Source organism: Dendrobium catenatum, unplaced genomic scaffold (genome assembly GCF_001605985.2).
Source record: "Dendrobium catenatum unplaced genomic scaffold, ASM160598v2 fragScaff_scaffold_249, whole genome shotgun sequence".
NCBI lineage: Eukaryota > Viridiplantae > Streptophyta > Magnoliopsida > Asparagales > Orchidaceae > Dendrobium > Dendrobium catenatum.
The window spans coordinates 4,645,759-4,663,232 of NW_021318711.1; the positions used below are offsets into that span (position 1 = coordinate 4,645,759).

The window sequence follows — 17,474 nt, forward strand, 5'->3', positions numbered from 1 at the left end:
CATCTACTCTCCTAACTGAGTCATCGAAATACCAACATTTTATGTAACCAAGCCATATAAGACGACTCTCTCTAATCTTATTTTCCATTAGAACTACTCCAACATTTTCACATAACTACTCGTTTTGCACTCTATCTCTAAGTGTACAACCACTCATCCAGCTAAGCATCCTAATCTCTACAACACTTAACTTAATTTTATACTTCGCTTGTAAAGGCCAATATTCTGCACCATAAAGCATTGCAAGTCTCACCAACACATTATAGAATTTTCCCTTAAGTTTGAGAGGTACTTTTCTATCACACAATAGGACCGATGCATTCCTCAACTTCAACCAACCAACTGGAATTCTACGAATAATATCCCCATCTACTTCACCATCACTTTGAAAAATAAACTCAAGATATCTAAAACATATATTTGGTTGTAGATCTACTCAAATGAAAACCTTTTAACTCTAATGTTGACCTCCATAATTCAAGTTTTCCTCAAACTCCCTCTCTGGTCTTATCAACAAGAAGAATATCATCAGCAAAAAGCATTCACCACGTTACAACCTCTTGCAAATGTCTAATAAGAATAACCAATATTAAAGCAAAAAGGGTACAACCTCTAGCAAGGTGGCCGACAACAATGACTAAGAATTTATGATGTATTTGAAAACCACCCAAATCTAACGAATTATAAATACATCAAAATTACACTAGATGGTGCGTGATCCTCCACTTGTTCTAGCAAATAGATGGTAGACAAGCATTTTTTTAAAAGCCTTACCGAACACCACCGAACAAATATCACAAGGTGGGGGAAAAAAACTCTATCCCATTCCTCTAACATGCAGCGGCACCCACTTCTTAAAGGACGAAAAGCATAATGAGACTAAGTAATTCATAATTGCTAAACATGATTACTGGATGTAATCCTCTACTCCACTACCCTCTGCATTGGCATGTGCTGCAGTCTGACGTCTCATCTAAATCGTTGATGGCTAACTGTTTCATCCTATCCGCTCATGTCATTTTCTCTCCTCATCCTTACTGAGTATATGTATGTTGCTACAGTAAATGCAAATGAGAACAACAGAGGATTTTCCATTTCCTTGGTTTCTGCAATGTCTTCTTCCTCGTTGCTCTGCTTTGCTTTTCTTGTCTGTGTTTACAGGTATCAGAGACAGAGCTTCAACATGGTATCAGAGCATTTTTTTTGCCCTACGGCTTGATCGGTGCTGATCTGCTTCGTGTATGGCGTCGGCGGCGTCATCTTCTACCTCAAATCCAACTTCATCTTCTGTGGTCAAAATGGCGGACATCACCATTCCGTCCCAACTGAAGTTTCTCATGACAAACATGAAGTCTATTCTCAATCTTCAGCTCACTACAGATAACTTTCCGCTATGGAAATCTCAGATTCAAAAACTGTTTACAGCCAATGGATTTGATGGTTATTTAGATGGCTCCATTGCAAAGCCTGCGAAGCTCATTTCCTCATCCTCCGGTGAGCTTCAAGCAAATCCAGAATACTCTACCTGGCTTTTAATAGATCAGAATCTTGCGGCAGTGCTTTACTGCACAATTTCTGCCACATTTCTTCCCTATGTCTTAAATCTGGACACCTGCTGGGAAAATTGGCAGACCATTGAGCGTTGTTTGTAGTCTACAAATCGCTCGAGGATACTTCAGCTTAAAAACGAGCTGCATCACGTTACCATGAAGGATAAGTCGATGATGCAGTATTTATCAGAAATCAAGAGTAAAGTCGATGCCATCGGTTCCTCTGGTTTTCCCTTACCAACGAGGATATCATCATGTACACATTAAATGGTTTACCAATATTTATCAGGCATTCAAAACCACAGTCCGGACAAATTTGAATCCCATAAGTCTAGATGATTTTTATTCACTATTGTGTAGTGAAGAATTAAATCTTGCTGCCGATTCAATTCGTGATCTATCCTTTGCTTCCTCATCAGACCCGATTCCTGCGCTGTATACTCAAAAGAGGTCGTGGACGGGGTCGCTCATCTCGTGGCAGATTTACACCTCGTGGCCGTGGACGCACTTCATCTCTGCGTTCGTCAACTGTAACTTCGTCGCCAATAGAATGGATTTGTAGAAAAATTGGTCACTCCGCATTTAAGTGCTGGTATCGCGGCGGTTTCTCTTTTCAGCCTCCTGTTCAAGCATATGCAATAGATACTGCTTCTGCGTCGTCTGACTGGCTGCTTGACACGGGTGCAAATTCGCACCTCACCAGCAACTCGTCCCAGCTGCAGCAAGCTCAACCATACAGTGGCAATCAACAAGTTCTAATCGACAATGGTGATCTTCTACCAATTACTCATACTGGTAAAGGCTTGTTACCTACTCCTACACGTAAGCTCCACCTTAATTCATTGCATCTTGTTCCAAAGCTTTGTCATAATCTTCTTTCTATCAATAAACTCACTACTGACAACTCATGTTCTGTTCTATTTGATGCTCATGGCTTTACTATAAAGGATCCGAAGAACAATCATATTCTCCTTCGCGGCCCCTCTCGTCACGGTCTATACCCAATTCCTACTGACTCCAGCGTTCTGTCTGCTCAGCTGGCTCTTGTTGCAAGTTCGTCATCCACTACGCTTTGGCATCATCGCTTGGGACATCCCTCCTCCAAAGTTTTACTCAAGCTACAAAAGTTTATTTTCTCTTCTAAGTCTATTGTCTTGTCTTCTCTAGAATGTAAAGCTTGTGCCATTTCAAAAAGTCACAAGCTCCCTTTTTATCAGTCTCTTTCTCGTTCTACTTCTCCTCTTCAGTTAATACACAGCGATGTTTGGGGACCTTCTCCCAAAGTATCTTTGCAAGGCTTTAAATATTATGTTATTTTCATTGATGATTTCTCTCGTTTTTGTTGGTTGTATCCACTTAAAGCAAAATCTGATGTTCCAAATATTTTCTATAATTTCAAAACTCTTGTTGAAAATCAGTTTGATGCCAAAATAAAATGCTTAAGATCTGATGGTGGTGGGGAGTATAACTCCAAACAGTTTCAATTATTTCTTAAACAATCTGGCATCATTCATCAACAAACATGTCCTCAGACACCCGAGCAAAATGGAATCTCTGAACGAAAACATAGACATATCACAGAGACGGCTAGAGCTCTCCTCTTTGAAGCAAACCTACCCACTATATTTTGGGTCCATGCCGTTCAAACTGCAGTTTTTCTTATAAACTCCTTACCTTCATTATCTAGAAAAGCTCATTCTCCTTTCCAACTTTTTACAACAAACTGCCAGATTACCACTCCTTCAAGACATTTGGATGTCTCTGTTACCCATTCCTGCCATCTCAAATTCAGTCCAAATTTCACCCAAAATCTCTTCAATGTATCTTCCTTGGGTATCCACTCAACACTAAAGGATATCTATGCTTTCATCCAGAATCTGGCCGAATTTTTGTATCCAGAAATGTCAAGTTTTCTGAATCTATTTTTCCGTCTGTTCCATCTTCCGTGTCATCTACCTCAACTGATGCATCTGTTTATACCCCTCCTTTACTATTAGTACCAACTAGCATTCAACCTTCTCAGAATTTATCCTCCACTTCACTTAATAGTCCAAGCCAATCGGTTCTACCTGCTTCCCAACCGTCTACTATTCAGGCTAATTACAATCCTAATGACACTCTTATCACTTCTTCTTCCTCACCTTCTGACACTTACCAGCTACCACTCTCTAATCTAATCTCTCATGCCACCAAACACCCAATGCTTACTCGTTTGCGTACAGGTAACTTAAAGCCTAGACACATTATTAGTATGACTAATTGTCTTACTTCATCTGATCCGACCTGCTTTACACAAGCTGTTAAAGATCCCTCTTGGAGACATGCCATGTCTACAGAATTTGCTGCACTTCAGAAACAAGGGACATGGCGGTTAGTACCTTCTAATCCGCTACAAAACGTTATTGGTTCCAAGTGGATCTATAAAACCAAGCGTAATCAAGATGGTTCTATAGCTCGTCTTCGGGCTAGGCTGGTTGCTCAAGGATGTCATCAACACTACGGCATTGATTATTTGGACACCTTTAGTCCTGTTGCAAAGTTTCCAACCATCAGAATTCTACTTACACTTGCTGTTACTTTCAAATGGCCTATCTCTCAATTAGATGTATCTAACGCATTTCTACATGGCTCTCTTAGTGATACAGTGTACATGGCTCAACCACCGGGATTCAAAGATCCTCTTTATCCAGATCATGTGTGTCTTCTTCAAAAATCGATCTATGGCTTAAAACAGTCACCTAGGAAATGGTTTGAGACCTTTTCTCACTACTTGCTGTCATATGGTTTTACTCATAGTGCAGCTGATCCTTCCCTCTTAATCTATAAGAAACAAGCAGCAACTATCTATATTTTAGTTTATGTAGATGATATCCTTATAACTGGAAGTGATTCAGTTCTTATTCAGCATCTCATTGCTGCCTTAGCTGCTCGGTTTGACATGAAGGATCTCGGCATGGTTTCATATTTCCTGGGAATGCACATTCAACCATTCCAAGCAGGTTTACATGTCTCTCAGTCACACTATGCATATGACATTCTTAATCGGGCTGGTATGCTTGATTGCAAGCCCTTAGCATCACCTGCTCCAACTAAATTTCCAGTCACTGATGAGACCGAGCTATCTCATGCTCAAGCCAATCTGTTTCGCCATCTAATTGGTTCACTACAATACTTGACAATTACACGACCGGATATTGCCTTCACAGTGAATAAACTTTGTCAACATATGCATAAGCCACTAGAGACTGATTTCAAGCTGCTCAAGAGACTTTTACGATATGTTAAAGGCACACTTCAGCTGGGTTTACCTATCACTCCAGGTTCACTACAACTTACTGCATTCTCTGACTCTGACTGGGCTGGAGATCCAAGTGATCGCAAGTCCACTACCGGATATTGTGCCTTCTTAGGGAATACGTTGATATCCTGGCAAGTAAAGAAACAAAAGACAGTAGCTAGGTCCTCCACGGAAGTTGAGTACCGTGCTCTAGCTACAGCTGCAACAGATATTGTCTGGCTGAGACGTTTATTACAGGAATTTCAACTTGATGTTAGTCAACCAACCACACTGTTTTGTGACAGTATTTCTGCAATGGCTCTTGCACATAACCCAGTTTTTCATGCAAGAACAAAACACATTGAGATTGATGTGCATTTTGTTCGAGAATGCATTAAAGCAAAGGTGCTTCAGGTTTCACATCTTCATACAGTTGATAAATTAGCAGATTTCTTTACAAAATCCCTGTCTCTTCCACGCTTTGCTCTTCTCCGATCCAAGCTCACACTCACCGAACCTGTTGTAAGCTTGCGGGGGGCTAATGAGACTAAGTAATTCATAATTGCTAAACATGATTACTGGATGTAATCCTCTACTCCACTACCCTCTGTATTGGCATGTGCTGCAGTCTGACGTCTCATCTAAATCGTTGATGGCTAACTGTTTCATCCTATCCGCTCATGTTATTTTCTCTCCTCATCCTTACTGAGTATATGTATGTTGCTACAGTAAATGCAAATGAGAAAAACAGAGGATTTTCTATTTCCTTGGTTTCTGCAATGTCTTCTTCCTCGTTGCTCTGCTTTGCTTTTCTTGTCTGTGTTTACAGGTATCAGAGACAGAGCTTCAACAAAGCGTGCAAACAATGAAAAATTGCCGCTTCCGATAAGCGAAGAAAAGGCAAGAGAAGAGAAAACTGTCCCCTAACTCAAGAAGGAAACACTCTGTCGATTTACATTCATGCAAGATTAATACACAATATTAACGTAAATCTCAATTTTAAACTATTGAAGGAAAACCCTTTGTTCGTGGCTAAACTATAACTTATCAAATCATTATAAATCAATATAGCATAAATCTTAAGTTCCTTAACCTTTGCCTCGACCACAGAAAAATCCACCTAAATTAAAATTTAACTTTGATAAACAACCTAATCATGTATTGCAGGAGTAAGAAATGTCAATCGAAATAGATTTATATCGGAACAGTAAAATTCACAATTAATCAGCTAAGGATCTTCCTTGCCATAATTCCAAGGGACATATTATCCAAAAGAGGAAAACACTAGCTCCGGTGAGAGACCGAAGCTATATGAGCAGACAGCCTAAGGCTGTAAACATCCTCACATGACTGAACATGGAAGATAAATGAACAAGGAATTTTAGGGCATCGATTCCGTCCTTACTTGGAGTCCTCAAGCTTGCCGCTGCCGACGCCTCTCTCGCTCGCCTACCTACTCTGCTCCTCCCGTTCTTCTCTTCCTCTCTTAGATCTCTCGTCTGCTCATCCTCGCTCTCACTCGATCCGGCTCTAGGCGCTCACGCCGTTTCCCTCGACATAGAAGCACGATTGTAATCACAAGAGCAAATTTGGGCGGCTGCAGTCTCTTTTTTTTTTTTTTCGTTCAGGAATGGCGGCGAATGGAACTGTAAAAATTAATCTTCAGTTAAAAATGTGAAACAAAAAAATAAATAAATAATCTTAAGACTGCTATAGGTTGTGAAATTTGATTTTATATGCTATTTGGGTAAATATGCCTCTCTTTTTTTTTTTTTTGGGGAAATATAACTATAAATTTATTTCTAACAAAAATACTCTTATTATTATATAGGATTGTTCGAACATATAATATGAATCATTATTCTTTTCATCTTATTTCGTTTTTTAAGCATCACTCAAACTCAATTAAATTTTAGTATTTAATAATTATTTCATAACAGGAATTCCAATGTGATTCGAGTTTTACATTCTAACTTAATTTATCTCATTATGTTGTGGGGGAGTTGATTCATTTAAATTATTTTACAATAAATATAGGTGCTCAAAATTATTATTAAAATAAAGAAGTATTACACCACCATCATTAACTATCAACACTCATTGATCATAAAGCTCTGCACGTTGAAAAAAGAGCTTTATTAACTATCAACACCCATCATTATTTACAAATTAAGAACTAGGATCTATAGTTGTTGATACGAGTTGAGCTCATTTTTTATGAGGTCATCAAAAATTACTCAAATTTATGGTTGTTAAGCATCTTGTCTTCATTCAACACTTCAATCAACTCCAATCAATATTTCAATCACTTCAATCATCTCTACAATCAACCTTCATCCATACCTCACTTAGTCATTGATCATTGCCTATACTCTACATCAATCATCTTCAATCAATCAATCATCAATTAGCCATCAACCTACATCCAATTACACTTCAATCATTCAATCTACAATCAATTAATCACCTTCTACAATCAAAAATCACCCCACTCTCAATGATCCAGACAATCAACAGCCCTACACTGTAATTAGTTAGCTCAGTGCACTGCCTTGCATAGTGCACTGACTCATTGACTTCAATTGTGATCCAAATCACTTCACTAGGAGCTCCATATATCAAATCGTCCGTCAATGGACTCTTCATCATCAATTGACCCATCTGACCCAATTGAGGTAGCTCTAGCTATCCCAATTGATCATAAAGCTCAATCTCCACCAATTGAACTTCAAATCATCTTTGATTTTCACCAAACTATTTTGAACATCAATCCTAGTGCATTGGACATGATCAATCACCCTAGCCCATTCATCGGTTGATTTGGTCAAATAAACTCAAGTTTAATCAAACCTAACCAATTTGGATTGACCCATTGCATGTACTCAAACCAATCCTCCAAATATCTCAAGATTAATTCATTGCATGTTGTAAACACACTCAAACCATTTGTGAGTCAAATGTAATGGGTTTGAATTGGTCAGCCTATTGAATTTGGTCAAACCAAACACATGCACTCAACCCTTCATGCAATATATTAAAACCATTGCTCCAAACCCCTCTAACTCAGCTCAAACACCATTCAAATATCCATAAAGACTCATCCTAATCAGTTTAACTTGTTAACTGGTCAAAATGGTCAATAAAGTCCACCACCTCAAAACCTACATGATTTTAAACTACCTAATTTCAAAATGATCAAACCTAAATCAACTTTGCATTTCTCTGCATATAAGCCCTCCTAATCCTATTTTGGGAGCTTCATAAGCTTTCCAAAACATGTGAATATCCCAAAACGTGGTCCAAAGCTTTGATTTAGCCAAATAAATCCCTCCATGATCCCCTCCATGGAAAAATGGCCAATGGCATCCACCCCATTCCAACAACTCACCCTCCCCAAAGCTAAGCTCTTTTCCACTTGGCAATCATTTATGACATGAACCAAAAAATCCCAGCCTTTCTTAGGATGGAGGAACTTAGAATAGATGAAAATTTTGGAAAAAGACACACATTCATTCCAACCCAAACTTTGAGTCCGCATCCAGCTCTCATTCTTAAAGAGAAGTCACTCCTAGAGCTCTAAGGAGGAGAAGTAGCCATTCGCTGTCCTCAGACGTCATTTCTATAGAGGTAAAACCTAAACATGAACTTAAAGATTTAGGATTTAATGTGTTTGATATGTGGCATATTTTTAAATGAAAAAACTTATCCTCATCCCTCCTTTAATCATATTTTTCATCTTCCCAAAGTTTCAAGCCATTTCACTGGCTTTTTTTTTTAGTTCTATAACTTCTTCTAATTAGGGCTTTTGGGAATTCAAGTGGAGAAGATAAAATCATAGCCTTTCATACCTTCTTTTTTTATCAAATGGCTGGGATTTTGTTCCAAATCGCACTATCACACTATACGATTAAAAATCATACATTAAAATTCAATTCATATTATACGATATATTATTCATATAGTACGTTCATCGGTACAATTCCAGCTCAAAATACATATCATTTCCCTCAAATGACACGAGAAAATATCACACTATATAATTTTTTTATCATATTGTATGATATTGATGGTCAAGCATGATCAGAATTTCGTACAATATGATCCTTAACTCAAGAAAATAGCTGAAACTTTAAAAAACTTCCAAAAATCCATTTCTTATCAAAATTTAATATTTTAAGGGTCATTGGAACCGTCTCAAGCTCAAGTTCGTTTTAAAATTAATTTTAATAAATTTGGACAATGGGATTTGTGAGAAATTTAAGGTTTGTATAAAAATGAACTTCCTCAATTACTCTCAATTCAATCATCTGATTGAGCTCAAATTTGGATCGTATGTACTTGGGGATGTTCCTCACATGTCACAATTGTCTTGGCGCTTGATGAGGGCTACAATTTAGCAATTTCAATTGCCAAAGATCTTAGTAAGATTTTGACCAAAAATTTTGAAAATTCATTTTTTAAACAAAAAATACTTTATTCAAAAGGAAGTGAAAGTACAGCGACAGACCAACATAAACAGTTAAAGAAACAAAATCAAAGAAAAGGCAAGCCAATAGACGGACTCAGGAAATGCTACAAACAACATTCCCCAATCAACTAGGCAAGGGCCATTCATTTGTGAGACAAGCCAACGTGCCAACCAATCCATCGGGGCACCAAGGTTGCCAGCAAGCCACAACCAACATGAGGAAGCCAAATGCAGCCTCATTATTGTCCAAGCACCAGACCAAGTAAGCAACATCCAAAACAGAATCACCACCAGAGAAGCAAGAGACACCAACAATAACACCCAAAACCTTAGGCTAACCCACAACACCCAACAGAACACCATCGACAATTAACCAAAAAAGCAATCCAAAAACTACCATTTGGACTTCCTCCTGCCCCATTTACCCCTCCCACGCGAGGAATCATTAGCAACATAGTTACCAACCTTCAAAACATACATCTCATTAAATCAACCCCAGAATCACCACTATCTTCACCATACGAGGAGGAAAAATCCTCCAACCAATCATTTTGATCCAAAATGCTACCCTTCACATTATCCTTCAAATGCACTTTCAATTGTTCATTGGAGATAAGCAAGACTGAAACTTCAATAAAGGGTTCTCCATTCAATTGCAAAGGAAGAGAAGCCCGAGAAGGATCAGAAGTAAGCAAAAGAGAGGTAACATTAGTTTCATTAAGTGAAACATCCAATAAAACCTTATTGACAAGGCACCGATCATTCTCCTCATTCACAATCGTCTCAGCTAGAGGAGACACAACAGGAAAGGTCTCCAATCATGCACAGAAGCATCCAATCCACCATAACACTATCAACCTTCTCCACAATAAAATTTTGAAATTTCATTTATCTTAAAATACCAAGAATTAGGTTTTGATTTTTTTGTGTCTAGTGTGATTTGTTGTAAGTGTTAGGCACACCAAATTTCAAACCTATATGAACTAAAACCTAGGAAAAATAATTAAGGATTATGTTTACTAAAGTTAGAAAAATTCTAAAAAACTCTAAACATATTTAATATGAGTGAAACTTAAACCTCATAAAATTAATGATAATATATACTCTATGATTTAATTATACTTTGATTTGAGATTAATTAACACTTCAAACAAAATTAACTAAAATTAGTCCTTAATTAAGGATTAAAATCCAATAAAATGCAATAATTCATGGAAAAATCATAAAAATATAAAATAAATTTTAATCAACTCTAATTAACATACACAATAAAGGAAAAAAATTTCAGATCAAAATTTCTTAATTTTTAATTAATAATTAATTAACCCTTAATTAAATATTAATTAATTAAATAAACTCCAATGTTTGACTAATTACCCCTTTAACATTAATGAACAAACACCTTAAATGCAAGAATTTTGAACAATACTCCTATAGGAAATACTAAAATCATGCAGTCTTATTCTCACCCTTACATGTTTTCCTAGGATAACAAATTCTAGAGTTAGTTAGGCCGATGGTGTGGATTGCTTGTCGAATGCTTTACTTGGAGAGCACCTTATGTTTGTTTATTTATTTTTAGCACTCTAAATGTCATATTTATATTTATGTTGGTTCACTTAGGCTCTTTAAGAACTACATTAGAAGCACTAGATGATTACACAATTGCTCTTGATCATATTATATTAATTGTCAAATGATTTCATATGTTTTGCATTTCTTCCAAAAGTTAAATTAAATGTACCTAAGAATGATGTATATTTATGTGTTCCCGTAAATTATAGATAGATTGTATATAAATCAAGTTGTATAGTGTCCTGAGTTATAAAAGATTCAAATATATTTGCTTATACATTCAAACGTTACTCTAAAAGATGATATCCTCTCCCTTTGAGGATACTTTCTTTTTGAATTACATGGAAGATTTGAAGCTTGAAGATCTTAAGTAAATGTATTTGATTATATACATATGATAAACTTAGAAACCCAAGTTTGTTGTGGTGGAGCCTGACCAACTTTATTTTCTGCAAAGTCTAAGTCTGTTGTACATTTTCAAATAAATTAATAAATGGATTTTTATATTTACAGTCTTGTTTATTTATGCATCATGAATTGCATCATATGGGTGATAGCTTTCATTAGTGCGTAGAATCTCCCTAGGTTTTTCTATTTTTACATGTTTTGGATGTTGTAGAAACTTGTATACTAGTTATAGGACAATACGATACTGGTATTGTAGGCACCAACCCCTTTACCTATTCAATGCATACGTACACGCTTTTTTATTTATGTAATGTACACTAAGACAACACTTTTATTCCTAATGCGGGCAAGGTAGCGTATTCCTCATGCGCTCGGAGGATGCTATAGCTTTTTCTTTGGTATAGGGCCATATATTATGCAGTCAAAATTTTCTAAGAAATTTTTGGAGTTAAAAAATTTAATCATGATAATTAAATAAGATAAAATGTAGAGTTCTTAGTGAGTCGTCTCATTAGTGTTATTTGAACGTAAAATTAAAATTATTCGTCTCGAGTCACTGATTCAGAGTTTGATTCATCCTTTGACCTCTTAGGATTGAGTTGATCGCATCATACACTATATCTACGATGATTGCTTGTGTGTTAAGTTGTTAGCTGGCAACACATTTTAAGCAAGCATAAGCCTAAAGGTATTTGCACACGTCACATTCCTTATAAAAAACATAAAAAATTCAAATATATTTCTTTACAAAATTAATGATGTTTTTAAGGGAATGATTGGTATTCTCCAAATACATAAGGCAACTCTTAGGTATTTTAAATTAATAATGAGTTTAATCTCCACTTTAATCAAAAGTTTTCTCTTGTGAGATATAATGGACTATAGCGGCTTGCCTCTATAGGAATCCAAGATCCCAATATAAAATAAACCACATCTTAGTTTGCTAAGATAGGAGAAAAATCTTCGGAAAGTAGACTAAAGCTAATCCTAAGTTAGTTTTGTATTTCAAGCGATAGGTTTATTTAAATATCATCCTTCAAGATGAACTTCATTTCCCCTATGCCGAATTCAAATACGTAAGTAAATTATTTCTTTTCTCAAGTCGATAATATGAGTGTTAATTTATATTTTGGGGTAATTAATACTAATTATGTGAATTTGATTAAGAAACACTAAATATCAAATCCATGGTCATCATCATCTTTAAATTTATTCACAGCATCATCAAAAGTTATCTTGATCGGGCACAAATCTCATGGCATATCTAAGTTTAAAACTTCCTAAATTAAATTCAGAACCATACAAACTCCAACTTCTACAAACTTATAGTTAAATTGAACATCCTAAGCAGACAAACCCAACAACACTAGAATCGATTCGATCTGACTACAAATGGGCTCAAATCAAGGGGTTGTATCATATTTGGAAGGTTTAAGGCATTAATTGGATGACCAAGTGATCTCTAAATATGGTATGCTTATAGTCAAATAGAGTAGTTACCGTCGCCAAACTACTGCCCATTCGCGAACCATCGATCGTCGCCAGACCACCGCCTAGCCGCTGAGTGTCGCCGAACCACCGTCGATCTATTACAACCCAACCCAATGGGATAGGTCATATCATGTTGTGACAGGCAAATCCTAATATTGAGTTTTAGAATATTCCGGATTCTCTTCTAGTATTCATTTTAAATAAACTGCATACTGCATAGCTATTAAATATCAACATATTGAAATCAAACTTATCTACAATATTTCTTTCGTTTTGTCAAAATGTATCTACACTATAGTATATTGATATATGTAGAAGCTATAAAACTAAATAATAAACTAGTCATAATTGTACCAGAAAAATAAAATAAAGAAATACCTAAAACTTAGATCTAATCATGAACTACTAATCAATAGTCTCCTTCCTCTTCCCATATCTTAAAATTTAGAAGCAAAATCACAGTAAGTTATAATAGCTTAGCATACCACACAAACTGATTTAAATTTCTAAATTTTTTTATTAAACATTTTATTAAATATTTAAAAGTAATTAAATATACTTTAATAGATAATTGTACTAAAAAATATTATACCCCATCATTCAAATTATTGTAAGTATGGGTTGGGAACACTTTTGTGAGGAACCCTTCACTACCAAGTGAATGTAGTAAAAAAATTTTTTGCTAATGGAAAGAATGCAATTGATAATAAAAGCTATGTGAAGGGCAAGTGAGTCCCTTTTAATTTTGTAGCCATTAATGAAATATATAAACTTAGAGACTTTGACCTTGATGAGTTTACTACTTTCATTGGGATGCTTATAAATCCTGATGATATTTTGAACATTATGTGTTGAGCTAATAGTGGAGTAAGTTGGAAGAAGAAAGAGAGCAAAATTATCAATTTTTCTATTACCTATCTCACCCAAACCTCGAAAGCATGTCATTACTTCATTTCAGCATGTTTACCACCAAGTAGAAATATTAGTGAAGTCACTCGTGCCCATGCCCTTTTGAATTATTTTATTCAAATGATATATTTCATTGATGTAGACAAACTTATTTTCTTCTCTTTGATGTATATCATTAAGGATACCACTTCCGTTGGATTGGGGAACCCTTTTCTGGTTTATGATTTATATGTTGTAGCTGGTGTAAGGGTGGATCAAATTGAAATACAATTGTTCCTCATTGCTTCAAAAAAAAAAAAAAAAAAAAAAAAAAAGATAATGGGTTTTAAACAAGAAGAGAAAGAGGAGGAAAAGAGACCCTAGTGAGCCTGGATTATTGGGTAGGCCAAGTAGTAGTAGATGTAATAGAAGTGCTCAAACTCTTAAGACTTTAGGTGATCAGGTTGTTGAGTTGAGAGGGAAGATGGAAAAGTTAACTCATTTCTACTAGGAATATAAGGACTGGCAGTTTAAGATGAAGGTGAGGATGGCCCACAACATGGACCAATGAGAAAAGCATTATAGATACACTATTAATTTCAATAATACTCTTGTTGGGTTGTTTAAAAGTATCCTATTTGTAGAGCGATTTTATCAGCTTCAGTTTCTACCTGCACCTATTTATGATCTCTTTATTTAGTAGCATAGTGAGAGGGGCTAGAATGATAATGATAATGATGAGGACGAAGTCCCAGATTATAATAATTAGGAATTTTGTTATTTGGCTTGGGAGGAGAGAGTGTGTGTGAATGCTACCTCTATTTGGTAGCCTGTTTTTCTTTTCTTTTTCTTTTTTTTTTCTTTTCTTTGGGGGAGATCCTAGTGATATGTTGGATTGTTATGTTTGTGGTTATGAGAGCCAATACATTCTAATGTTATTTTGGTGTTTGAAGCATTAGTTATCTTGTATAATGTGTTTAGTTTTATATGTATCACATATTTTACACATTTCTATCATTCATATAAAATCATGTGCTATTACTAATATTTCAATTATGTTTATATTTACATTTGATTTGAATTCTCCCAAGCTTGCACTGTTATATTGTCTTCCATTAATATCTAATTAAATATTTTGATTATTTATTCAACTAGAATAATAATTATAATAATTAAAATTATATAAAATTATGGTAATAATAAAACCCTAAATTATAGCTTAAATGAACACTATTTTATAATTCATAGATTAGAAAAACTAATAATTAACTAACTTAGTTTATTTAAGTTATTAAGTTAACTTGAATTTATAAGTTATACATTTATACATTGATCTTTGAATTAAAAGATGAATAATTAAGGTTAAAAAATATATGTGTAGATTAAAATTAAAACTCATAGTAACCTAAATTTGGAATTAGTGATCTTATCAAATTATTAACATCAAATTCATTAAAATTATAAAAGATTTTAAGCAAAATTGATATTTAAAATCATTAATTAGGTACAACATTAAAATGCTAAGAAAAAAAAAGAGTTATAAAAAGAAAATAAAAGAAGACAAGTACAATAAAAAATTGATATCAATTAAAAGCTTAGAGTTTGACTGCAATTTTATATTTAAATCTACAAGTGATAAGATAGGAGAACTAGTACATATGATAGTTAATTAATGAAATTTCAATTTTTAACTACAAACATATGTATTCCTTAAGCTATATTATTCAATTCATAATTTAAAAGTCAATGATTATATTCATGTTGCGTCCTGGAATATTCGCGGCGGTAGAGAAATATATAGTTTAACGTCTTAGCGTTGTACGAAGATCCAGCACACAATCAGATAAGTGAGAGGGTGTAGCGTTCATAAGAGACACCAAAGTTTTTACGTGGAAAACCCCTGAAAAAAGGGGGAAAAACCACGGGGCCTGGCCCGGTTTGAATGAATCCACTAGTATTTGTAGTCGATTACAAATGAGGCCCTTCCTTAGGAGAAGGCCTTGGATTGATGTAGCAAATGTACATCATATAGATTGCATTACATGGTAAGAGTTACATATACATGTTCGTTTGGTTGGAAGGACCGTAGTCGGCCGGAGACCGTAGTCGGCGAGGAACTCCTTCCTTCTCTTCTCTTCTTCTCTCTCTTGCTTGAGTCCCCCCTCTTATGAGAAATGAGGGCTCTATTTATAGATTTTCTGGAGTGGCATGGCCCGTAAAAAGGCATGAGATCAGGGGCGAATAGGGAGTGGTCCAATGGACGGCCGATATTGAATCCTACAATCATGCACCGTTCATTGGACATTTGAAGGCCTTAGTGATGTCGGAATTCAGTGATCTTGGGCTCGTTGGATTCGTCTCGTCGAGCCCTTCGATTCGAGTATAAGCTCGTCAAAATCAGAGTCCGTTTGGTAACTCAAATAGTGGTTTGAACCTTCCAACAGCGCTTTGAACCCTTGATTCGGACTCATTTGGGCTCGGATTGGGTTGATCTTGGTGTCGTTGGGTTCGTATTTCCGAGACGCTCAGTTCGACTATAAGCTTGCTGAAATCGGAGTTATCTTGGTGTCGTTGGGTTCGTATTTCCGAGACGCTCAGTTTGATTGTAAGCTCGCTGAAAAAGGAGTTCGGGTTCTCCCAGAATTAATTTTTGAAGTTTCCAACTAGCTTTTGCCTCGAGATTCGTGCCCGATCAAGCTAATTTTGCATGACGTATCAATTCATAACATATAAATTTAAAATAAGCAATAGTAAGGGTGATTGGTTAAGATAATTATTCGAATTTTTCTAAATTAGAATTATAAATTTGTTAATTTTAATTGTTTCAAGATGTGATTTATCATTATATATTTTAGTAATTTTAGATTATCAAATTTACTTTGGTTATTTAATTAATAAAAAGTGCATATATTTTTTTTTATTTTCTTGAGGATAAATAAGAATTTAAGCTGGAAAGAATTTGATAAGTATAAATTATATAATATTTAATATCTTTTATTTTCAGTAAAAATGTGCTATTTTAGTTAAATTTGTATAGAAAAAATTCAAAAATGGTTGAAAATACTAAGGAGCCCATAGCACCACGGTGTAGGAAGAAACAACGTCACAGCAACACCTTCAACACCACTGAGGTGCCACATTTTGTACATAACAACGCTATGTTATCTATTTTTTAGCATAATGGCAACGACACATCCAGCGTCGCAGCATTTCCATCGTTGTTGCATTAGAAAGTCAACATGGCAACGCTAAGTTCTATGGAATTTAAATACCATGGCACCATAATTTCTCACCCCTTAGCGCCAATTTTTTTCAATTGGGTGACGCAATGATCGAATGTCAACTGCGTTGCGGTGTTGCAATTCTAACTTCATAGACTCACGTTATTCCAGTGAAAGGACACAATTATTCATTAAGCAAATGTTCGATATCATCAAACGTCAGGGTGCTAGTCATTTTAAGGGTGCCACAAGACCACAACACAAAAGTTTCAAGCAATGTAGCCCCAGTTGCCTTTTTTTATGTATTCCTATAAATAGATGCTATTATTTTTGTAGAGAAATTCAACCAATGGTGCAAGATTCAGTACTTTTTCTATATACTTCTCTAGCTCCCTCTTAGAGTAATATTTAAGAGAGGTAGGGAAGTACAAGATACAATCCATTGGAGTGTTTAGCATGTGTTTGTTGAAGTAACTATGTAAGTAAAGGAGGAAAAAGTGTAGAGGATATACATTGATCCTTCTTGGTAATATCACTATCTTGTATTTTTTTTTCTTCTATAAGTTTAATGAAAAAGTGTTTTCTTGTCATGTATT

At 35.4% G+C, this 17,474-nt stretch overlaps 1 protein-coding gene across 1 annotated transcript in view; it reads right to left on the minus strand.

Moving 5' to 3' along the window:
- The window catches only part of LOC110096551 (protein DA1), a 60,874-nt gene extending 54,411 nt beyond the window's left edge, over positions 1 to 6,463 (minus strand). Inside the window, exon 1 of the mRNA XM_020822566.2 lies at positions 6,233 to 6,463. The gene's annotated coding sequence lies outside the window, so the exon portion shown is untranslated. The remainder of the gene's footprint in view (positions 1 to 6,232) is intronic.
- Positions 6,464 to 17,474: the final 11,011 nt, after the last annotated feature.